Genomic DNA, 26,081 nt, shown 5'->3' on the forward strand with positions numbered 1-26,081 from the left:
TTCATGACCTGACACTTCCTTAGCGCTTTCTGTGTGCCAGGTACCATGTCCCTCCTTGCCCCAAAGAGCTCGTGGTCGAGACAGTACTGCTGACTTTGGACCATGGGATTGATACGCGTCTCTAAGTAACTGAAATGGAGATAAAACTACTTTTATGAACTATCTTAAGACCTGCCCTCTTTTTTTTTTTTTTTTTTTTTTTTTTTTTTTTTTTAACTAGTATTTCCCCAACCTACTTCATCCTCCCTTCCTCCTGGACATAGGGAAGTATTCTTGGAGAGAGATGGCGTGTCCCCGTCTGCCTTACAACTTGGTGTCGCTGAGTTCTCCCCATTGGAACTTCGGCAACAATGATGGGAGCAGTTTCGGTGTCCCTTGCTTAAAAGGAAATCCTTCCCTCTGAATTTCCACGTGTTCTTCCCTTCTGTCCGGAAGGGCAATGCCAGACAACCATGGAAGATGCTGTCGAGGATAACAGAACCCTCTTGCCTGCTTTCACAGATGACCGCTGTCTGCCCTGGACTGGCAAATGGGAAAACAATGAACTAAGTAAGCACTTTCAGCCACTGAATTTGGGGATCTGTTTATTATAGCTTCTGTTGTAACAAATTAAGTTGTCATGGCTCTTTTGACATTCTAAGGTAGCTCCAAATAATAAGTGTGACTTGACAGGCAAAAACAGGGGTGATCTGGGGCACCTGGGTGGCTCAGTTGTTAAGCAGCTGCCTTTGGCTCAGGTCATGATCCCAAGGTCCTGGGATTGAGCCCCACATTGGGCTCCCTGCCGCAGGGAGCCTGCTTCTCCCTCTCCCATTCCCTCTACTGTGTTCCCTCTCTCGCTGTGTCTCTCTGTCAAATAAATAAATAGAGTCTTAAAAAAAAAAGTCAGTGATTTTATTGGTCACAGGAGATTCCTGAAGGTGTAGGAATCAGAAGGACTCTGGGTCCACGCTCAGCTCTTCCATATCTAAGATTTTATACACTTCCAAACTCAAGTGACTTCTCAAATCTTCAGGTATCAAAGAGACAAGATCCAAGCTTTTCCCAAGGCATTACCTCCTTTGCTAGTCTAAGATTTGCAAAGTCAACGAAGAAGCAAGTATTTATGTTTTACAGAGGAGTGGATCACGTTTCTCTCTCTTGGTGGTGGGGAGTGTAGAGTTATGATTTGGGAACAACAATGAAAGCCTGTATCTGACCATTCAAAGTCATGCTTGAGAAGAGGGTGTTGGAAAAAGAGGAAGGGGACTTCCTTCAAGGGCATCTTGTCCACTTAACATAAGCATCCGAGGATCTACCTCCTCTGGACAAGCAGCCTCATCCTAGCCCATTCTTGAAATCTCCTTGAATGCCTCTTGTATCTCAAAGGCTGCCTTTCTGTGGCTCTCAAAGGGTCCATGGCCACTGTCATCTACACAAATGGGAGAAGACTCTTTCCAACTTACTTACCATTCGTTTGCTCATTCCTTAATGAAATAGTTCCTGAGTACCTCCTTTATGTCAGGAAGCTAATAGATACATATTTTAGTGGGAACACAGTTGAGAAAGCCTGCCCCGCAAAGGCAGGACTTGAATATGCAAGAGGCACTAAACAGGTGTAAGGAGGGGAAGAAGCACAGCAGGGATCAGCACAGAAGAGCAGGGGGGGCACCGCACAGGAGAGCAGGGGGTGCACAGCACAAGGCAGGTGTCTCCTGTCACTCAGCAGCCTGTGTCTACTGTGATAAAGGCGTGTGATTAATTACACATAGAGACTCTACGTATGTTCTCTCACTTGCTAATTGCAATTAGTTGCAGGAGCACTGAACATATTGCTCTGCATGAATGTCAGGACATTTCACTGGATTCCCCTTGGTTCTGCGAGAAGCCGCAATTAACTTCACTAATTATTCCCTTCTCCACATGTGCTTCCCTTAATGTAGAACCAAACTAATGAATGTTGATCTTTTAAAAACTTTTTTTTTTTCCTTCAAGGCCATCTTGGCTGCCGTCCAATTAACACCAGCAATGGCTCCTTCGACAAAATCACGGATATCATCAAGTCCATCCAAGGCTAGCTGGGGAGAGAAAGCAAATTTCAGTCTCAAGAATCCTTTCTTTTCTTGTCCAGAGCGGGAGGGGCTCTCCGCACTGATGGAAGCTGTGTGGTGCTTTTGGTTAAATAGGCTTTGAGAGATCTTGTCATTGGCATCTCTGCCCTGACCCCTCTGTAGCAGCTGGTGGTAGGGAGTTGGCACACCAGAGACGTGTGCATGGCCTGGCTAGGAATGCAGGATAACTTTAAAAAAGCCCAGAAATCCCGCTCTCCTGCCGGCAACCCACCTAGAGTTGGGCAGGGTGCTTTCCTGCCCCTCCTGTGATCTGGGCGTCCCTTAATTCACGTCTTCCTCAAATTCTGTGACTTTTGTCAAGATTTCTATGACTCCGTGTGTGTGTGTGTGTGTGTGTGTGTAGGGAATGACTTACATGCTCATGGCTTTTCCTATATCCAGTCCTGCCTCTCCACATTGTGTTGATTCTCTTAGCACTTGATTTTCTCTCTCTCTCTCTCTCTCTCTCTCACACACACACACACACACACACACACACACTTTCTCAAAGCAGTTTTGAGGGTCTGAGGATAGGATAGTGGGTGGATTCACATTACATCACCCAAACAGACTCCAGTGGAAAAGGTGGCCTCACGGTTTTCAGATTCCCTTTAGGCATCTCACTCCATGGAGCTCTTCGCCCCATCCAGGTCCCGCGGGGTCTGCCAGCGAGGAACATCGCATCTCGCCCTTGGTCCTCCGCGGAGCAATTTCATTGTTCTCCTCCGAAAGCTTTACGATTCTCCTGCCCCGAGTGTACTCATCAGTTGTGCGTGTGCGTGCACGCGTGCGTGCGTGCTAACGCCCGCGTGTTTCAGGGGACCAGGAGGAAGAGGGAGGAGAAGTCCAAGAGAATTCGCTCCCCAGCACGAGAGCCTGTTCCGGTGCCAGCTGCTGCCGGTACTCGCCTTCACTTCGTCATCGCCGCAGTGCCTTCTCCCAACCACCACTCAGCACGCGGGCGGCTCCAGTGAACTTTTAACACGCTGCCTCTCATGAACGTGGCCGTGACCTTGTGAGCCAGGCAGGGCTGTTTCATGGCCACATTGTGCAAATAAGAAAACGGAGCCTCCAGGGGATAAAATGCCCAAATGTGCACAGTTTGTTTTGGGGGAAATGTTCTTTCTGCCTAATCATGCTGTCACATCGCTGCTTCTTGGAGGCAGGAGATCAGGAGGTAGGGAGCCATCCAGCGCTGCTCTCTCATTCCCCTCCAAAAGCCATCTTGCTTTGAGGCGAGGCTCTTTGGGACGTGAAGCAGAATGCGGGAGAAGCCAACCCACATGGGGCTATTTGCAATGTGTCTGGATCCCAAGGACATGTGGAGGAAGACAATTCTTTGCTGTGGGTGGAGGGAACTGTTCTGTGCCTTGTAGGATGTTTAGCAGCATCTCTGGCCTAAACTAAATATTTAGTGGCCCTCCCACTAAATACGGATAGAACTCCTACTTCCAACCTGTAACAGTCAACGATTTCTCCAGACATTGCCAGATACGGACTCCCACATTTAGACTCCCCGGGAGTCAAAATCATCCCTGGTTGAGAACCACTGGGTTATTGTGATGATGGTTTCTTACCTTCGTGACTTGGACCATGGAGAATCAGGCATGTTGAGTAGCTCAGAAAGGGGGTGAGTGCAAACCCTGTCATAAAAAAAAAAGAAAAGAATTTGGAAACTCGTGTTTTCCTTTCACTGGAAAGAAGACACGTGCCTTCACTTTGGTGGGACAAGAGAAGATAAACCTCCTGATCCTCTCCACGCATTAGCACCTCTGATGGGGCATTGCTGCCCGTAGTTCTGGGTTTTACAGCAAATGGTACAAACAGTGCCAGGAACCACGAGTCAGTCCGTTTAGGGAAAACACAGGGTATTTGAACAGCTTGATGCCGTGAAGGCATAAATTGTCGGGAGAGACAAATGTGAGCTGGAGGGATTTGTGAATGTGGCAGACGGTAATCCTGGTATTTTGTGTTAATTGTTTTTCTCAGGCAGGAGACCTCCTGTGATTTACATTCTGGAGCAGTGGGATGACGGATTGTGCCAGACAGCTCGTCACCTCTGGAGAAGACGAGCAGGGTCGTGACAGCTGCCCTGGAAATGAAAGGGGAGGTAGGGTGTTTTGCTGCCTTAGAAGCTCTCATTTGTTCTTGAGCATGGGGGGAGGTGGTGGTGGCTGTTACGGGAGGCTGGGCAGGAAAGGCAGAGCCTGTGACCATAGCTGGAGGGCAGAACTGGTGAATGGTTAGCAAATTCCCTTTCATCCAAGGGCTCAGGGGTGATGTGCAGATGAGCAGGGGGAAGCACCAGACACAGGCTAGGGTTCAGTTTATTTGGCTTTTTCTGAGAGTAGGAACTGGCCCTGCCTTGTGAGGGTGAAATTGGGATGGTCAGTTTGAATTTAGAAGGAACAGAGGGTGTTCAAAGAGACCAGGAAAACCTCTGATTAGTGCAGCAGGGTGATTTAATCCTTGCTTACCTGGTGCAGCTAAGGGGCAGTTCTGATGAGGAAATAGGAAAAGACCAAGTCTCCCCTAGGTTAGTACGTTCTTTTACTTCAGTCTTTCCAGAGGCGCTCTACCCAGAAGACATCCCTCCTTTCTCCAAACCACATAGATGAGCTAAGCACCTCTTGCTGTTAGTGGGACTCAAGCCAACTCAGTCACCTACAGACTCAAGAAAAGTCATGGTGGGACATGGTCACAGAGGCTCTGGAAGCTGGTCATGAAGGCAGGAAAAGATGTCTGTTGGTCACTGTATGGTCAGGACTGGGCCATCCAGGTCAGCAGGCTCCTTAGAGATGTGGTCAGATAAGTTGAGTCATTGGCAGGGCCAGCTGGGTTCACTGGCAGTGCCATGTCAGCCTGGCCACAGTGGGAGCCATGTTCCCTCAGTCCCCTTCACGGTGGGATTCTGGGTCGGACTGGGCCCAAGAGGACTTTGTGTGAATTTGGATGGTGGCAGTGAAGAGCAGACATTCCTCTTTGGGGGGAGTCGTGGTTGTCTGTGGTAACAGAGAGATTCCCCAGTGCATTGTGGATCCTGACTTGGCTGCGTTTCCTGTGCTCTACTTAGCTCATCTTATTGGTTGCTGGCCTCTGTGACTGCTAGCAGACCCAAGCCCACCACTGGGTGCTTGATGTGGACCCACAGAGGCAGCAGCTCCATAGATTGTCTATGAATTTCCCCTTCCAGGTCCTTTTCAGGGGCTCAGTGGGCTTGGACTCTTGAACACCCTCATCCACCTGAACAGGTGCATGTTAGCTGACGGGTGAGTAACTATGTCTTTGATTTTTCTGACTCCCCTTGCCAGACCCCCATTTTCCCAGTTCCTCTCAGACTTTCATATCTTCTCATTTATTTAATAAATTCTTATCTCCATCCAACTCAGAACTCCTTGTGTTCCCATCGGGGCCTGACTGACACAGTGGAGAGGCTCTCTGGGGTTTGGTTGTCTGTTTGTGGGAGACAAGTCTCATATAGTTAAGGAGAATGAACTGCCTTAGAAGTGGCTACAATGTGACTCAAGAAAGACTTCTTGAGGTGGAGTCATTCCAACACTCATTCATTCATTTATTCTTCATTCATTATTCAGTAAATAGAAAGGTGAAGGCAGTGCCAGGGAATGTGCTAGAAACACACTGGTGAATACAATAGACATGGCTGCTTTTCTCAGGGAGTTTAGAGTTTAAAGCATAAGGCAGAAAATAAATAATCAATATGTGATTATAAATAATTTTTGTGTATTACATGGCACTTACCACAAATGGTATAAGGTGACAGAAAGTAGTATGGATAAGGGTGTGACCCCCTGAAATTGGGGTGCCGGGGAAGGCCCATCTAAAGAGTTGATGTTTAAGTCAATACTTGAAACACAAGGTGGATTCTACCACAAGAAGACTGTTTGTTCTAGGCTAGGGCACAGTATGTGTAAAGGTCCTGAGGTTGGGCAGATATACTATAACAAAGAGATGGGAGAGGAGCAGGCAGTGTTTTTATGTTAATGGTGACAAGCTCTTTTGCCGGAAAATATCAGCTTTAAGCCTGAGAACCCAAAAACTCCTTCAAGCAATTTGTGTAGGTCCATCTAAAACCAGAAAGTTGGACCTAAGGGCAAAGGAGAGGAGAGAATGTCCATGAAGAAAGAGTAGGACTGTGACCCTGGAGACAGTCTATATGGCTGATGCCTTTGTGTGAAGTAGAAGCAGGTGCCCCTTTCTCTGGGAGACAGAACCTGGAGCCAGGGTTCTTGGCTTGGCAAGTGGAGCCTAGACTGAATCTTGGCTCCTACTTCAGCAGAGGCCAACATTACCACACGCAGAACCTGCTTGGACCTAGGAGCCTATGCTAAGCTATTTGAAGTCAGAAGAATTTCTAAATTCCTCCCTAATGAGGATTTGGGTGAATGAATATGTGTCTGACTATGTGGAGAGCAACTAGCCACGTACCTAAGCTATTGGGGGGTGGGGGTGGGGAAGGGGCAGTTTCATAACTTAAAAAAAAAAAAATCTTATTTATTTATTTATTTATTTACTTACTTTAAATCATGTAGTTGACACATGATGCTATGTTAGTTTCAGACAAACAACATAGTGATTTGACAACGCTCTGTGCTATACTGGGTTCACCACAAGCGTAGCCACCATCCGTCACCCTACAATGCTGTCATAATATCCGTGACCGTATTTCCTGTGACTTTTATCCTTGTGTGGCTTATTTATTCCATATCTGGAAGCCTATATGTCTCACTCCTCTGTGCCCACTTTGCCCCTCCCCTGACCCCTTTCCCTCTGGCAGTTTCATAACTTTCTTCGACAGTCAGGGTTAGTTCTCATCATCCACGGTAAGTTTCTGTGGATCTTTCAAACTGGTGACTAGTACGAAGTTAACCAGTGTGTCAAGGTTGTTCTGTGGATTTTCACCCTCATTACGTTCTCGGGACAACCGCACCGGGATATTATACAGGACATTTCTTACTCTCTGGCCCAGACAGCTTTGTTGGGCTTTGTGTCAGTGCACACATCTGGAGGTCCCCTCTCCTTCATGGCAAATTTCTGGGTCTCTTTGGGTGCCTGAGGGCATGCTTCTTGAAGCCGGCTTCGTGGACGGGCTTGTGAACACGGACGGTGTCTTCTCCGGTCACCTCCTTGTTGGCGGAAGAATGGTCCTTCTTCTCGCCAGCATTTTTTTTTTTTTCTGGAGCCATCCTGCTAGGTTCCATTCGGAAGTCAACTGGCATTTCTGATACTGTTAATGCTCATCCCAGTTAATTTCTCTTGTTATTTCAAAGGCTTCTGGGGCACTCTTAGCTAAAAACATGCGAAACAACAAGAAAACCCCCCGCCACGCCATGCTAGACAAGTTACATGGCTGTGACTCTCTCCCATCGGGGTGAGCCTGTCAGTTTCCATAGTGCCGAAGCAGGTAAACACGGGAGGTGAACATTTATCAAACCTTCATATATCGCAGTTTCTGTTAGACACTTACCTGCATTCATCATTTAACCCCATAACTATCCACAAGGCAGGTACTTCCAGCCCCCTTCTACACAGAAAGATTCTGAAGCTCAGCTATATTAGCTGCCTTGCCCACGGTCTTAGTAGGTCAGGGCTAGGATGGAATACGGTTCCAGGTTTTTGTCTTTTTGGAAGCCTGTGTGAGGAAAGGGAAAAGCAGATGCCTTTGGACTTGCTGTCAGCAAAGCAGTTTGGTAATAGACTCAGGTGACAGGGGGCCTTTGACATTGGCTGGATTCCTATAGCCAGTTGTGTCAATGAGGTATCTGCATTTCTCAGGGGTGAATCATCCTACATTGGAAACGTGTAGATGGATGTACTATAACTGACAACTGCTTAGCTAAAAGAGAAGAATGTTTGGCTAAAAGCAGCCCTTTGTTCACTCTCCCCAGAGCAGATCAATCTGACTGCTCCCTGTCAGGGGTCTCTGATGTGCACTGGGGACACTGGTGCCTGTCAGGGAGGAGAACCATGTAGGAATCCTAGTGTGACCTTAGGAATGACCCCTGGGGCTGTGCAACCTATTTACTCCCAATTGATGGTGAGCTTGGACCTTCTGCATCTTGGCCTGGGACTGAATTCAACTTCCTGGTTTTCTTTATGAGAAGAAATAGGAGGCCATTCTCTGCAAAGAGTGAGCTGGAAAGACTCCAGCACTGCCCAGATACCCCCCTCTGGATTATCAAGCAGAGAAAGGACCCCTGCTTTTTGAGTGCAGGTGCTAACCCATCCAAAACAATGTTCCCCTCCCTGCGCTGGCTTTCTGACATTATGTTGATTTTGGTTGCTTTCTTAGTTGTGACAAAGAGTCCCTAGGGAAAGAATCTGAAACTAGGGTTTCCTTGCTTCCAGGCACACAATCTCAAGTCTGTGAAGTAAAATGTCATTTTGTGATGTGATGTGATGTGATGTGTGTGTGTGTGTGTGTAAAGATGTTATGCACACAGAAGAGATACCCATCCATCTATCTTTGATCCAAAAGAAGTCTGGGGTAGGCACAAATCAAACATCCATATGCTTCCTGTCTGTCTTAATAACTCCTATCCAGATGTCAACAGCTGTAAGAAGCCGCCCAAGTGGTGAAGTGTGGTGTTCTGCTTGCCAACGGCTGTGTACGGGTGAGACCAGGCATTCTCACTTTCATTTGTCCTTCCCTGAGGTTTAAAAAAAAATACCTACTTGCTGAGTGCCAGCCCCTTGGAGAATTCTTAAGTTAGAAGTAAGACTCAGGCATATCCATTTTGCTGGTCCCTCAGGTAAACTTGATAACTCAGGGAGCGTGTTACATCAAGGATTCCTTTTTGGTGACTTGAACGCAGGGCAACAGAGAAGGAAGGATTAACCCAAGTGACAGCAAATTGGCAGGTACAGGGAATAGATCCTGAATTAGAAGATAAACAAAACTAAATTGAATCTTAACTCTGATTGCTTTTAGACAGAATTTTTATGGGATACTAAATCCAACCCCTGGAATCTGTCCTAGCTCTAGCTCCGCCTCCTTTCACGTGGATTCAGCATTCGCTGAAGGGTAACCCCACTTGGTGGTCCCATGATCACTTCACATTTACATCCCACCAGCTCAGCAATCCTCGTGGAAAGAAAACCACCATTTCTAATATTGTAGCAGCTGCAGCTGATGCCCTTGTCTCTGAAGAGCCTGGCCTGGGTGAGGTACACCTTGAACAGAATGGATCACTATGAGGATATGCCAAGCCATAGCCTCATAGGCTACGCCTGGGTTCCCAACCTACTCCTAGAATGTTAAAGCGGGAGCTCCCCAAGTGACAGGGACTGTGAATAGGGGAGGAGGTACAGTTATCAAAAGGGAAAATAGAGGGGCGCCTGGGTGATGCAGTGGGTTAAGCATTTGACCTTTGATTTTGGCTCAGGTCATGAGCTTAGAATCTTGAGATCGAGCCCCTCCTCAGGCTCTGTGCTCAGTGTGGAGTCTGCCTGAGACTCTCTCTCCCTCTCCCTCTGTCCCTCCTGCCCATGCTTTCTCTCTCTCTCTAAAATAAATAAATAAATAAATATTTTAAAAAAGGGAAAACAGATGCTAGGCAGACAAAAGCAGTAAGTATTTACTATCACATCATTTTCACAACTTGTCTTTTTAAATTTTAGAAAGATAAAAATGTCTGATTACTAACAAGTTTGGAAGCTCTGGCAAGGCAGGACATAGGTCTACTTTATTAACCAACATATCACTAATGCCTATTAAAGTGTTTGGCACGCTTCTCGGCCTTTTGGCTAAGATCAAGTGTGGCACGTGAAAGACTTTCAGTAAACATCAGCCAAATATATGAATGAGTGAATGAATGAATGAATGAATGGCCATGTATTCACTTGGATGTTTGGTATCTCACTTTGGGTCTCTGAGGAGCACAATGATGAACTCAGGACAAAGAGGAAGAAAAGGGTCAACTGAATGTGCTACTTCTTTCAAAATTCCTCTGTAATTTTTTTAATCCAATCTGAATTTTGGTTTGTAACCTTTTATACGTATAGGACTGGAGGGTTCTTTTTTTTTTTTTTAACTGTTTAATTGTTTAATTTGACACTTTTTATTCTTTTTTTTTTATTGTGTTATGTTAGTCACCGTAAAATACATCATTAGTTTTTTTGATGTAGTGTTCCAAGATTTATTGTTTATGTATAACAGTTAGTGCTCCATGCAATCTGTGCCCTCCTTAATACCCACCACTGGGCACACTCATCTCCCCACCTCCTCCCCTCTAAAACTTTCAGTTTGTTTCTCAGAGTCCACAGTCTCTCATGGTTCGTCTCCCCCTCCAATTTCCCCCATTTCACTTTTCCTTTCCTTCTCCTAATGTCCTCCATGTTATTCCTTATGTTCCACAAGTCAGTGAAACCCTATGATAATTGACTCTCTCGACTTAACTTATTTCATTCGGCATAATCTCTTCCAGTCCCATCCATGCTGATACAGAAGTTGGGTATTCATCCTTTCTGACAGAGGCATAATACTCCATTGTATATATGGACCACATCTTCTTTATCCATTCATCCGTTGAAGGGCATCCCAGCTCTTTCCACAGTTTGGCTATTGTGACCATTGCTGCTATGAACATTGGGGTACATATGGCCCTTCTTTTCACTACATTTGTATCTTTGGGGTAAATACCCAGTAGAGCAATTGCCAAGTCATAGGGAAGCTCTATTTTTAATTTTTTTAATTTTTTAATTTTTTGAGGTTCTTCAAGAGACTTTTCAGTAGAAAAGTCTGGCTAAAAGCCAGGGGACAGCTGTCTATCCTTGTATTCATCTCTGAGCATCTCTGGGTAAGAAGATTACCAGAGCTTCTTCATACTCAGTGCTCAGCCTGTTCTGTTCTTTCTTGTATAAGCTCTGGCCTCCAGGAGGGGCATCATAACCATTGCCAAATTGTGTCTCACAAGAAAGGAACTGAGGGAAGAAATACCCCAAGCTTCTTTCTCCCCAACTTTTTAATTCTTGCCAATGCTCCCCTTTAGTCAACCCAACCAGAAACCAGAAGGTAAGGGAGTAGAAGTAATGTCATCTCTGGAGATGTCCGTCTCTGGAGGCTGAATGGTGGGCAGTGGAGAGTGGATCAGAGGGACAGAGAACAGAGAATATCCAACATGGGACTTGTACAAGCTAGCTCTATCTAGGTAGGGCTGTTTAATTGTTCTGAGATCTGAGAGTGGGCGCTTAGAGAATTTGAGAAATTGCGAGGAGGCTGATGTGGCTGGAGGGAAGTGAGTGGAGGAGGAATTATTTTCCAAGGTTCACAGATATTCTCGCCTTTGACAATGACTTAAATAAAACTATCATATAGCATGATGAATCTAATCATTGTTACTACAATGTTACAATTATAGCAATTTTGACTTGTTGACATAGTATATTTTACTATAATACCTTTTGTTTTCAGAGGGCTGGCTGCTGAAGGGGTGTGTGTGTGTGTGAGTGTGTGTGTGTGTGTGGCAGGGTGGGGAGGATGTGGAGACTCATTGCTCTGGCTGGGATCACCTCCTTTTGATCAACACCAACTGATCAGGAGAGCAGAGGACCAGCGAGTGACAGGTGGGCCACATCAAATATCTGGGCAGCTGTTTCCACACACGTGGGCTGAGATTCTCATGGAGTAGAGAACAGGAAGGAAATGATGTCGGGCATCAAGACTTGGGCAAGACCACGCTTCATTTTTTCCTGGCCTCTAACAACCCTGCCTCCTTGATAACTCTGGACTCTTTGTTTCTGGTCCAGGCATGCCCAGAGCAGTCATTTCCATACGAGGTAGTGGATTCCTTCCTCTCATTCTAACCAGGTGTTTCTTCTCCCTCCCAAGAAAAGCAGATACTTGATTCAGTTCCGTACCAGTGGCTAATTTAAACTTTTCCTCTTTTATATACACACCAATGTCATTGGTTCACTCGTGTTTCTTATCTCTTGGTAGATAAGAAAGAGACAATGCCTGCCACAGACTAGAGTCTACCCACGGTTTTCAGGGCTAGGTTTGGAAGCCACTGGCTTCTGAATAGGAAGTGACCTGCTTTGCATGTATTTCCTAGAAAGTCAGTATCAGCAGGCTGAAAATGGGCTGATTAGGAAATGATTGGTGATGGCAATTGGGATTACACTGCAGAGAATAAATAGGATTTTGATAGATAAAGGGGAGGAAAGCAGTGTTTTGGGCTGGTGTGATGGAATGTGAAAGGCTTGGAATTGGGAAGGATTGTGATTTATTGGAAGATAAGTGTGTGGTAGAGTATAACAATGCCCTAATGAGAGGTAGGAGATAAGGTTGGAGGGGATTGGTAAGGTTGAGGATTTTCTATTCCCCTACTACTAAGTGGAGGACTGAAGGTTAGGATCAGAGTCACGAGTCAGCAGGGACTAAACTGGGCTTGGTCCCTGATGGCAGCACATCACGAAGAGGCAATCTAAGGTGGTGTCTTGTGGAAGAAAAGCAGAGAATGAGAAAAGGTGGTCTGGACAGAGGGTGTGACCAAATAAGCTTCCCTATTATCAAGGAAATGCAAATGAAAACCACAATGAGATACCACCTTACACCTGTCAGAAAGGCTAAAATAGGAAAAACAAGAAATGACAACTGTTGTCAGTGGATGTGGAGAAAAAGGAACCCTCATGCACCAACCCTCATTCCCTCATGAGAACGCAAACTGGTACAGCCAGTGTAGAAAACGGTAAGAAGTTTACTCAAAAAATTAAAAATAGAAATACTTGATGATCCAATAATTCTACTACTGGGTTTTTCCCAAAGTAAATGAAAACACTAATTCAGAAAGATATATATGCCCCTATGTTTATTGCAGCATTACTTACAGTAGCCAAGATATGGAAGAAGCCTAATTGTCCATCAATAGACAAATGGATAATATGTATCTATAATGGGATATTATGCAGCTGTTAAAAGGGTGAGATCTTGCCATTTGCAACAACAGGGATGGACTAAGTGAAACAAGTCATATTAAGAAAAAGAAATACCATATTTCACTCATATGTGGAATCTAAAGAACAAACGAATAGACATACAAAAAGCAGAACCAGAACTATATATAGAGAGAAGAAACTGATGGTTGCTTGAGGGGATGGGGGTGGAGGGAAGGACAAAATGGGTGCAGGGGAGTGGCAGAGCCAGGCCTCCAGTTATTGAATGAGTAAGTCATGGGATGGCCAGTGATACTGTAATCGTGTTGTATGGTGACAGATGGGGACTACACTAGTGAGCTCAGCATAACATACAGACTGTTGAATCACTATGTCATATACCTGAAACTGACATAACATTATGTGTCAACTACACTCTAATAAAAAAAAAATTCTCTGCTTTTATTTTTTTATTTTTTGAAAATATTTTATTTATTTATTTGATAGGGAGTCAGATCACAAGTAGGCAGAGAGGCAGGCAGAGAGAGAGAGAGGGGGAAGCAGGCTCCCTGCTAAGCAGAGAGCCCGATGCGGGACTCGATCCCAGGACCCTGAGATCATGACCTGAGCTGAAGGCAGAGGCTTAACCTACTGAGCCACCCAGGTGCCCCCCAAATTCTCTGCTTTTAAAAAACCTTTGCTAATATAGGTTCCGTCTATGGGCCCAGTGTAAAGAGGCTTCTGATCTTAGGCGGAAAGCAGAAAGCTGCTCCCCCAGAAAGCAGAAGGATGGGTTGAAATGGGTCAAGTGTAGGAGTGGGAGGATGGGGTCGAAGGAGTCTGTCTGGAGGGGAAACTGGACGCAGAGCCAGGGCAGGTTTCTGAGGCTCTGATGTTGGCCACTGGGCTTCTTTTCATGGTGGGATCAGACTGTGACTTTGCCCATGAGCTTATGAACAGGTTGCCCTGAAGGGCCCCCAGCCCTGTGCCAGGCCGGCATGCCAGGCAAGGAGTTTAGGGGTTCTCTCGGGGGGGGGGTAGGTGGCATATAGCATCCAGGTGGGGCAGACCCTCCCTTGAGCCTGGGAGTGTCTCTCCTCATCCTGTTCCTGCCTGGAGGTCTTGGGCTGCTACCTCCACAGGCCTGGGTGAGAAATGGAGATTTCAGCACGAATTTTGAGGACATCTGGAAGAGGGATCATGCTGCCCACCCCAGAGCAGAATCCTAATAAAACTCCCCTTAGACCTTCTGATGTGTTCCCTCCTCCTGATCGTTCTGTCCACCAACCACCTTATTTCTCGCTCTTTCCTCCTCCTCACAGCCTCTGGGACTCTCTTCCATGGCTCGCATTAGATCTTCTTGCTTTCTGTGATCATGATTGTACCTGGTAAAACAGAAGTGGAAAAAGATTGCAGTTTCCACCTCAGTTATGTCCCTTAGAGGACCACATTGCTCACTTGAAGTCATTTATAGGCGTCTTCATTCCATAAAAGAGAGCTCTTTGTAGGGAGGATTTCTTTCCTTTCATATAATCTCACCGGTTCTCCTGGACGAGGCCACCCAAAGTCTCTGAGCACAGGATAACAGTGTGGCAGGATGAGTCTGGCCGCCCCAGCGTGGGATGAAGGGTAGAGGGTTATAAGGGAGGGGTCAGGTGGGGAAGCAAAGTGAAGACGGCTGCCACAGCCCCAGCGGGTGGTGGGGAGAGTCAGGAAGGTACAGGTCAGATGTGAGAACAGGAAGACGCCTGCCTGTTCACTGGGTCTACCCCTCAGGGCAGGGCTCTGGGGGTGCAGCAGGGCAACAGCCCGGGCCCTCATCCTGGAGCTGCCCAGAGAAGAGGCAAAGCGAGAGCTCCAGCGGTGGCTGGCCTTCGCGTGGGTTCAGCTGGTCTGTGAGAAGGAGGGAAAAGCCAGGAGACGACAGAGCAGCCGATCTTTGCGTTTAAGACCACGTGACAGTGAACAACCGAGAAGGGCCTCTGAACTTGGGAATGAGCAGTCCTCGAGGAATGCTGCCAAAGAAGGAAGAAAAACGGAAGAAAGAAAGATATGTAGCTTCTGGCAGTAGGATAAAACCGAACACCCCGTAGACGTTCTGGAAGGCAAAGTCTAAATATGACTTATGGCTTTAAGCAGAATGCAGATTTCTGCCAAGCACCTCCTCCTTGTGATTTTTGTTTTTTAAACATTTAAAGAGCACTTTGTCATTCCAGATCGTCATTTCCAAATTGGCAATGGGAGTGATTATGATAATAAAGTATTTTGATCTGAGGCAATTTGCAAAGGGCTTTAAAAATCCTCATTACTCTGGATTCTGCCTCCTTCTTGGCGGGTCCCAGTGCCAACCAGCAAGAGAGCTCAGCGGACCTTTTAATCACAGCAGTCTTTGTGGCTGTTCGTTTCATGGATTTTTAATGAACTTGTTCTTACAGTTAGCGCTGGTGGAGGGGGACGGTCATAGAAACCCAGTTCTTTAGAATAGAAAATGGGTATCTCTGGGACCAGGCCTCCTGTAGCTCAGTCTCCAGGAAGTGTGGCATGAATCTCCGCTCTGTGATGTGCTGTTTATTGGGTCACACATACCTCTTCGGGGACACTGCCCAGGTGGTCACTGTTGCTCATGTCTGATGCCCCTAGTAGTCACTGTCTATGCAGAGGGAGGGAGACGATGTCTCTCAGCTGCTTTAAGACATCGGTTGATGCCTGTTCCACCACAGCAGTTGACCTTTTAGGAGGTTTCAGACAGAAAGAGGGATGCTGGCAGGAAGAACATCCTGCTTCCTCCCCACTTGCATTTTCCACGCTTCAGAGGATAGGACCTATAACTCAGATGTCAGCTGAGGTCTCTTGCCCCTTTGAGATCTGGTGAAATTCCACAGCCTCTGGGGCATCTGGCTTCTCCTGCTTTCTCATGCTTCTCTCTATCTCCACCTATGGGCTGTTCCTCTGCCAATCTCTTTGCCGCAACACCGAGCTCAACTCCTCCAAGGAATCTGTTCTGATTATCAGGATTTATCTCTATCTTTATTTTAGTTTTTGAAACACTTAGCTGATGGGCAACGGGGGGGGGTCTCCTCCCAGAGCACCTGGCTACCTATATTCTACTGCCTCTTTCTCTCCCGTTCTTTCCCCTTCTTTCTTCTGTAGGGCAGAAGACTCCCCATTCTCTTGAAACTGAATGTCCCCACTCACTGAGCTTTTTAGGATCTTAGCTTCATCTAAAAGCAGTTTGCCAAGGAATTTCTTCTGGACAATGGCCCTGATGTCCTTCAATGGGGTCCTGGTAAATTTTACCTTCTCAAAATTTTTTACAGGTATTTAAGGTAAAATGGTCGGGCATAAAAACAGAGGACGTACCGGAACTCTAGCAAGGACAGTTATAGCTTGCCTACTGATTATGAAGTGCCCATCACAAGTTGGCCCAGTCTGGTTCCCAGCCACATCCCTTCCCTAGAGGAGAAAATAAATAGCAGCCAAAACAAGCTCTTTTCCCTCTGTCCTTTCATTCCTCCTTGCTTCTGTACATGCTGTTTCTTCCTCTCAGTACGTTCATCCTTCCTCTTCATCTGGAAAATTCCTGTGTCTCTTTTAGACCTAGTTCCATGGGTCTTATGACCCCTTTCCCTGTAAATCCTTCTCTGGCTCTCTTCATCAGATCAGAGTAGGTTGCCTTCTCCTCACTATTCTAAGAGGGACAGACCCCACCGAGCATCTATTTACCTCACTGACTTTGGTTTACTCTTTGCTATCTACTTTCTCACAAGGTGACTGAAAAGAGACTGTCAGTATCCATCCATGTCTTCAGCTCCTAGACCAATATTGGACAACCACGGGAGTTCAATATATGTTTGTTGAATGAATTCAAGTCTGCATCATGTCTACAGAGGAACAAGGAAATGCAGTCCATTTGTTTTTTGGCTTAAGGGGCAACTCTTTGTGTTGCTATAATCCAAAAATCTTTCAACAGTTGACTATAAGAATCACGTCATAGTTTTGTGTGTGACACTTGGGAAATGATTCTCTTCTTCCCCACTTCCTCAGATTGTTCTCTGCTTTGCAAGTAACTTTCTGGAAATTCAGCTGGAGGAAAGAATTGCCCTGCGTGAAATTCCTGAAAAAGTTGCTAAAAGCCAGAGAGGGGGAGACTGATCTAAGGCACTAGACCAACGAACTATGTGTTAAGAAGTGGGACAGTGTTTAACAGAGGAGTTGTGTTTATGAACAGGTAAAGGAGGAATTTCCCTTCCTCACCATTCTTAATAGTACCTAAAGGCCTTTTTCTTGTCGTTTTTTTTTTTTTTTTTAAATTAATTGATTTCTTTCAAGTTTTTTTGAGCTAGAATTGACATTCAGCATTGTACTACTTTCTGGTGTACTGTAACTTTCAAATATGTAATATGGTATTGTATACCTGTAGTCGCTATGCTGTAAATTATCTCTCTAGAAATTATCTAAGTGGGAGTCTCAAGATCTTCTTAGGAACATAATATAGTTTTGATTTCTGGAGATGGCAAATAGATGACATACTTGGTTCTAGCCTCTCTCCCTTGGCCTGTTTTTCATAGTAGACATCAATAAACAATCACCGAACCCTTCTCCACAGAATGGTTCAGGGGCTCCAGAATCCTTCTCAAGATAGGATTTCAGGCAGTCATTGCCAAATAGTCTGCCCTGACATATGATGCTTGTGCCTAGACTCTGTGCTGGCCGTTGTGAGGGACACAAAAATGGACATTTCACCTCTCACCATCTGGACTTCTGGGGCATTATCTCATTCTCGCACAATCTGACTCCTGACTTTGCAGAAGCTCTTGCTTAACTATACTCAGAGGTAAAGGTCCTGTTGGATAGATGCGGTTAGGAACAGTGTTCTTCTTGTTCCTTTCCTATTCTTACATGGGCATCCACCTTCTGATGTTTGAGAGAAGAGGCTGTAGATAGGAACCCTGACTCCGGCCCTTCTAGTTCACATCCTTTGGTAAGTCACTCGAACTTCACCACTACCTTGGGAGGCAGGTAATATTGTGCTGAACACACTCAGGAAAGAAGACGTTGAGAGTAAATATGAACAAGTGCTTGGCCCAGGGTCCAAAACATTGGTGCTCGGTCTGCGGTAGAAGAAAGGCAGGTGGGAGGGAAACTAATTGAAGCAGACTCTGTACTTACATATAGGCAACGATAGAACAAGTAAGAAGTCAAAACCAAGCTCTTATCAATCTAAACCAAATTAGACCAAACCCAAACAATGACAACAAAACCCCTTACAGCTGAGTCCCTTTGCAACCGTCTATGATTCAGTGAGACTGAAGGGGACTTTTCTTGCTATTATCCCCCTCTGCCCTCTGCCACTGAGTAGAAGACCTTCTGTTCTCTGTAGCTAATCATTAATCAGCACACACCTCCAAGTTTCTTCTCCCTAATTCTCTGACTGCCAATTATCCAAAGAAATAATTTGGCCATGCAATGAAGGCAGGCATGTTTGCTAACAAAGGGATACTTCTGCCTCTGTGGAATAGAGATGAATATTCTGTGAAATAGCTGTGTAAACAGTCACTGTGGCAATTTGTGACCTGGAGCTCTTCTGGTTCTCAGTGAATCTCTGGTGCTTAATTATGCCAAGGGTTTCCAGAATCAGCTTCTAGCAGTTTCCTTTGAAAGCACCTTCAACCACTTTCTGGAGCCTAAGTAGAAGGATCAGGGTAATAAGAGTTCGGAGAGCCAGTTGGAGTCTGAGATAATGAGCTGAGATCAGGTCCAGGACTCAGGTCTTAGTTTAAGTCCCAAAGGCCACATTGATTAAATTTCCATTAGCACCACGAAATGTTTGTTGTATGAGAGAGGATACTAACTCAGCCCCAGAAAATGTGCTCCAGAGCAGTGCTTTGGTGACTATAGAGGCCTGAGTTCCTCAGAGGTCATTCCCTGCAAGGAGAAGTCAGGCTGCTTCTAACTGGCCGAAGAAGTTTGTTGGGTGAGCGGACAGACAAGTCACCTCTGAATTGTTCATTTGTCACTTTCCCTCTTGTGGTTCTGAGGAATATCTCCTAGTTTACTAATTAATGGTGGCTATTGGTGACCTTTATGGAACATGTTTCACAGTGCATGGCCTGTGGCAAGAACTTTATGAAGTGTTATTACCCTGAATGCTTAAAAACACTCCATAAGGAGATAGAATTCTTACCCATATGTCATGGATATTGGGACTTGGACCTACCTGACCCTGAACTAAGCCTCAGTTGGATGGTAACTTTCCCAGGGTCTTACCACAAGGAAGAGACAGAGATTGGGTTCAAACCTACGTCCATCCGACCCAGGTCTGTATGCTGTTAGGTCATATTCTAATCCATCCACTGACCATGTGAAGCCATAGAAAGCAGTGTTACTGGGCTCAGAAGTGGCTCAGTACGTCTCCTTTTGTATTCGTGATTGGTGGAAGCATTCCAATCGCCATGAAGAGCTGGCGGAAAAGGCATTGTGGGTTTAAACACATTTTATGTCTTATTTTTCTGTGGTGTGACTTTGTGTCATTCAGATAGAAGTGGGGAATGATGATCTGTTTTGATGTCCAGTGTGGTTCTCTGTTTTATAGCCATAATAAGCTGAAAATGGCAAAGATCTGAGAGATCATTCAGTCATTTTCCATAGTCGAGGAAAATGTGACACATGCCTGGTCCAGAGTCACACAGCTGAGTACAGTCAGAGTAAGAACCAGACTAAGCCCAGTCTCTTTGGATCATTCCAGTATTCTGTTTATGATGTCAGATGTACTGCTCCACAGCACGGGGGTGGGTAACTCACCATACTCTTCCTTGTTTATGGCAGTTTTGGAAAAAATAATTTAAAATTTAAGAGAACAAGAGCCGGATAAGGAAAGCACTGTGCTTAGTGGCAGGAAACTTGGAATGAGATGCTCATTTTTTTTTTTTTTAGATTTTATTTATTTATTTGTCAGAGAGAGAGAGAGAGAGAGGGCCTGTGAGCACAAGCAGGGGGAGCGGAAGGGAGAAGGAGAAGCAGGCTCCCCACCACGCAAGGAGACTGACATGGGGCTCAATCCCAGGATGTTGGCATCATGACCTGAGTCAAAGGTATATGCTTCACTGACTGAACCACCCAGGGACCCCAGAGATGCTCATTCTTTTTTTCATTTACTCTTTTTAAAAAATTTATTTAACAAACAAATACTACTGGAAAAACTGATTCTAGAACTAATTTTAGTGGCAGTTGTGTCATTTATGTTGAGCCTCTCTTTCCTCATCTGATAAATGAGAGTATTAATATCTATCTAATAATTTAAGCGTGGAAAAACTTTGATCTCATGAGTGACCATAGAAATGCAATTGTACACACCACTGAACCCCCATTTTTGCTTTTGGTTGTTGCTTCAACACAAACATATAAAAATATAATGCCTGATCCTACTGAGGATAAAAAAGGCAGTCACAGATATTGGTCTAAATTGTTGGAAAGGAATGTAGTGGTTTAGTAAGAGCTATTAAAAGATCCATGCTCCTTGATAGAGTGATTTCATTTCTGACCATCAATTCTAAGCATATTCTAAGAAAGAATGTTGTACACAAAGATGTTCAATGATAGTTAATATTAGATGAAACATTGGAACAACCTAGTTGCTACATCAAGTGGATAGTAGTTAAATAAACTATGGTCTGTCTATCCAGTAAAATGTTCTGCAGCCAATAAAGAAAAAAAAGTTAATATCATGAAGTTTCTATGGTAACATGGAAAATATTTGATGCAATGTTAATTGAAAAAAGGAAAATACTCATTATCATACAGGTAAGGAGAGCGCTTCATGAAGAAAATCACAAAATGCTGCAACATGTTGTGTTAGCGTGGATTAATGGCTTGTTTTTTTATTTCCTATTTCCCGAAGTTTTTGAAACATGTTTGTGTTATTGTTTTCCTTGGAGGCAGACTAGTGTAAAGAGCCAGGCTATGGTGTCAGACAGAATAGATTTGAATCTTGTTGTTCCCACTTACAGGCAGGGTGAATACCCGAGTTTTCTTCTTTGTTAAGTGGGAGTGATAATTGGATATATTTCAGAAAGTAGATGTCAAAAGTAGATAGGGTAATGGAGGTAAGGGTTCATACATTGCATGATTGGTTTAATTTATAATGTAAATATAATATTTATATTATTTATACCTTATATTTTATATTTATATATTTATATTATTTATAATATAAATATAAAATATAATAAATACAAAATATTTGTTGTTATTTTATGAGAAATCTTAATATATTGCTGAATACCAATGACCAAAAAAAAAAACCCCAAAAACAAAAAAACAAACAAACAGAAAAACCCCCACAGAGAAAGGCAAATTGAATGTTATGTTCTTTCTTACTCTAAGTTTTAATACTTCTCATTTGATACATGGTGCTTAAGTAGGTTTTTCATGGAAGAAATATGTTTATCGACTAAGATGGGGCCTGAATGTTATGCCACAATTGTGGAATTTTGAAAATATGGTTTCCTTGGGGAATAAAATGGGATTATTTCTGTCTATATATAATCTGGGCTGACCCCTTCTTGATATGAGGAACTATATAAAGTTTTATATTTAAGGGATTTGGGGACATCTGTTGGTTAGGAATTGGTCAGTACCATCACTTTTGTCTAATAGTTGCCTTTTGTTCTATATAAAAATAAAGAGATGGAATCATCATTTATGCACTAAGGAGCAATGGGAGAATTTGTATGATGTTATATGTTTAGAGCAGTCCTAAATCTCTCATTTCCTTAAGCTCTGGCTGTGTGAGGGATTTGAATGGTTGTTCTCTTGATATAAGAAAATTTACAATATCTCTTATATATCTTCAGAAACAGATGTATAAAAGTTCCCTGGGAGTGAAATGGTTCTTTCAAGATGACTTTTGGATGATACATGTGTAAGTGAATCAGACAGATATCGATTAAATGTCCTTCCCACACAAAACAAATTGACCAGACATGCAAAAGGTTTTTGCCAAACCCTAGCATTTGATATCCCCCAAAGACATTTGGTTGCTGATTTCCAGCTAAGGCTTGAAAGGTGGAAATTTTCCTTGGAAATGTTTTAGTGGAGCAAGAAGGCAGAAAGGCCAAGTGTCAGCCCTGAGACAAGTAGCGGCTTCCAGCCCTTTTCTTCATATCTGTGTAGATAATACACAAAAAAGAAAACAAAAAGGTGAATTTGAAAAAATTATGAGTCATATGTGATGATTTCCCCCAGTTCTGGTGAGACTGCATGAAGGAGACCCAGCCACTTCAAGACCAAAGGCAAGGACCAACACAGATTCTGTTCAGAGGAACTTGGGAGGGAACGCTGATCTTCTGTAAATGAAGTGATTCCAGCAATGGATTTCTTGGGGGTTCATATAATGGGAATTCCCCTTGGTCTGAAACCTTGCATCATTTTTGTTTGATTGTATGGACCACGGGTCTCCCTTTTAAGAGATGCTTCAATTCACCTGACAGGGATGCTTTTTCAAACTCTCTTGCTTACGTGTAGCAAGTTGAAAAATTCCAATAGAGTGATGGTGGCTTCCTTGTACTACACTGCTGGGGCTCTTATGAGGTGTGCCATATGTCTGAGCATCCCATCCAAGCGTTTATGGGCCTTAGTGACCAAACCACAGGCTTGATCAGGGAGAGGTTAAAGAAGGGGAAGTGTTTCCCAAAGGTGGCGGTGGTGATTGGGCATTGCACCTTAAGACTGGTCTTGGATGGAGCTGAAATAGCACTTGATTTTGGAATGAGTAGTTATATGTCTTTGAAGCTTGGATAATTTAGGGGGAACATGTTGCAAGTGTGAGGCTCAACATCACGTGCTGGGATAAATATTCATTATCACCTTTAATTTGTATTCATTTCCAGCCACACTGGTAAGGCCTCTGCTGACCAGGGCAGAGATGTCCAACAACTTCAGGATGGGCTCCCATGATTTCCGCTCTGATCTGTTTTAGCTTGACCAATGGTAGCTCTGAGAATGTTGGAAATCCAAGTGTATAGGATATATATATTTTTTTCTTCTCTTCTGGAACAGAGGCCATGTCAACATCCTCTGGAGACAGAACCAGCTCTTATATGATCCCTAACAAAGAATTGTTTACACGATCTTCAGATTCATACCACCCAATAGCATTTGCAGAACATGGTATTGTTAATTCTAATGGACTCATCTTAAAACATCTGGAATCAGGTATCTCTGGTATTGAGTTGGTCATGGGGTCCTTGATTCCTACCTCTGATACTGGATCAAACATCCTCAATACCTATTAATTTTGAGGATATAAACATCTGTTTTCACGAGTTGGCTGTTGAGTAATTGACACCTTCCATTCCATCCTTCCAGTCTCTGGTAAACGTATTCACTGGTTGACCAATCTGAGCATGGTTGAAAAGTAGATGCCTTACCCCTCATGCAAAGCAGCAAAACTGTCCTCATGCTCAATTAATTAGTGTACAGCATTTCGTTGTTGATGAAATGGAGGGAAACCCCCTGCGTCGGTATGAATAGTAGGGCTGAGCGGTGACTTGTAATTCTCTCCAGCTTGATCATTCCAGCTCACATGGTTATAGCAGAAGGCCAGCAAAAAGGGAACAGAGGAGAGCACAGCACATAGAGAAAATTCTTCTCATTCCAAAGATGACTTTCTAGGGCCAGACTAATGCTTTTTCTTATTGTTGTTGTTGTTGTTTTGTTGAACTTGTCAAAGCCTATGTAGTTCTCTGATGAGGAACCCAAAAGCTAGAACAAGGACCAAGGGAACTTCCTCTCATCTCCACTATTATTTTTCAGTGAGGCTTTAATCCGTCTGTGATAGGCTTGTGCTGAGTTCTGATGCAGGAAGCAGATTCCACCAAGGATTTGCAGATAGATAAAGGGTAAGAGATGAATGATGTTGCCCAGGGAACAAATTTTCAAAAGGAAGATTCCTTCAGCCTTTCCCCTTGTTGTCTTCATGTTAATGATGAAGAATCTTATATGAGGAAAAGCTCACTTAGAGGTTGTTTTTTTTTTTTTTCTTTTTCCCTCCTTATGATATAGCAGGGCATGACTTCATGGTCATGGAGCAGGTGTACGTAGCAACACCACTTACCCAACCTCTATCTCCAGTTTTCTCTCCCATTTCACTCTTCCCTCCCCTTACCGGTCTCTTTTCCAGTTTGGAAACTGAATAGCAAATAATCCAAAAGGACAGAAGGATGTCAGAGGCACAAGCCCTCCTGTGACACCTAAATAATGGATCAAAAATGACATTTCAAGAACAGTATAATCCTTTGTGAAGCCAGCTTGAAAGGTCAAAGCTAAAACACATTGTACACTGGCCACATTACATCAGGTCATCGTATCTCATGATTGGACACAGCTCACATGCAATCTTCTCCAAATATTCAATGGCTGGAATGTCAGATTTTATCAAACTCATAAAAAGCTGCATGGTGCTTAGGAGGTCCTGGAACCAGAGAGGCTGGTTTGGAGTCCTGGCTTCCTCACATACCAGTGTTGTGATCTGGGCTCAGGGACCCCCATTTGCTCTCTGTAAGAGGAAGGCAATCCTTAGAAGCACGTGTGGATTAGGCACTGTGAATGAGTGAAAACAGTGTGGGAAAGCATGTAGGTAGTGTGTTAAGGACTTAGTGGGCTAAACACAGGGCTACTGTTAGTTTATATCATACAAATAATTACTGGACATGAACTGTATCTAGGACCTTGTGTTATGCACAAAACTGATCTCATTGAGGTATCAAATCTGTCTTGAAAAAAATAAAAAAGTAAGGCTTTTGGTGTCACCATTGGCCTGCTCAGCTAGTGAAGCAGAAAACCAGATAAAAGTCCTTTCATAGTTATAACAAATCCAAGCTAAATGTGTGAAGTAGGGGAGTTCTATGTGAGCAATTTCTCCAACATCTGTGGAAGTTTTGAGTTCATTGAATATTCCTTGGATGCCCTTCTAAATGACTAATTTTGGTGTCAAAATTACTGTTTATTTTTGGTGGCGTGAAGTTCCACACCTAACTTCCATCCAAAGGTACATCTGTCTCTCTCTTCTTTGTGTCCGTCTGTTCTTTTCTTAGCAATGCTTGCATTCAGATGATGCTTTTTGCCAAATTGGACTTAGAGATGATGCAGGGAGAGAAGGGGCACAAAACAAAATTAGGCTCATTTTTGGTGCATTCACAGGCTAGTTTTTGCCCTGAATGGTAAATTACAAAAATGATCATGGTACCCTGAAGAGTTGATGGATTTCTTTCCTCAAATTGCTAGATAGTTACATGAGTGAGGGTGATTTTCCTAGTGTTAAAACTGTTTCCTGGGGGTCATTTTAGGCACCTCAGGGAGCTGCATTAACTACTTTTGGCCACTAGACAGCCATCGCTAAGTGGGCATGTAAGTGTTCACATGACTCTTAAGTGGTGCCCCAGTAAGAAGAATTAGCAGAGGTCTTTGTGGTGGTGAAGGCCTAAGAACTTTACCAGAGGAAGTGTCCTATATAATCCCCTTAAAAAGAACCTTTCCAAAAGATAAGACTTGCAGGTAAGGAACGGTTTCGGGCTGCTGTTGCTGATCTTTATAACCCCTGTTCAAAAATCAGCCTTTGATAGATTTCAATGATATTTCAAGACTGTTACCATGTTGGTTATTCACAACAATACTGTTAAATAGGGAAAGGAGTTAGGATGTTGCTTGGCAAGCAGAAGGCTGCAGGACTGTACGGGAAAGGTGGCAAATTTAGAATCAAGAAAGCCCGAGTTCTGATTGGGTCTGGCTTGTGGCCTCACGCAGTTTATTTTCTCTCTTTGGGCCTCAATTCTATTGTTTGTAGAATAATGGAGTTAGATTAGATCAAGGATGGCACATTCTTGGCAAGTATGGCCGTCGTTTCAACCTGCGCCTTTAGACACTGCTAATCGTCGAGGGCACGGTTTCAGACTGGGGCATCAGGTCATTTTCGCCTTTCTCCACGGGTCAGTTATAATATTGACCTTTCCCACAGGCAAGGGGAAAAGGCTCGAAGAGGGTTATGTGAGATGCTGAAACAAGAAGCAAAGTGCAGTTGTTCATGCTTAGGTAGTTTTGGGTTGA

The 26,081-nt window shown here is 44.1% G+C and overlaps 1 long non-coding RNA gene across 2 annotated transcripts in view; it reads left to right on the forward strand.

Moving 5' to 3' along the window:
* Window positions 1-448: 448 nt before the first annotated feature.
* Window positions 449-26,081, forward strand: part of LOC116573002 — a 106,024-nt gene continuing 80,391 nt past the window's right edge. The window contains exons 1-3 of one of the 2 annotated variants that reach the window (XR_004278566.1): window positions 449-549; window positions 4,080-4,200; window positions 5,284-5,359. This is a non-coding gene — a long non-coding RNA (uncharacterized LOC116573002). The remainder of the gene's footprint in view (window positions 550-4,079; window positions 4,201-5,283; window positions 5,360-26,081) is intronic. The other variant, XR_004278564.1, reaches the window with a different exon arrangement.

Source organism: Mustela erminea, chromosome 14, assembly GCF_009829155.1.
Source record: "Mustela erminea isolate mMusErm1 chromosome 14, mMusErm1.Pri, whole genome shotgun sequence".
Classification (NCBI taxonomy): Eukaryota; Metazoa; Chordata; class Mammalia; order Carnivora; family Mustelidae; genus Mustela; species Mustela erminea.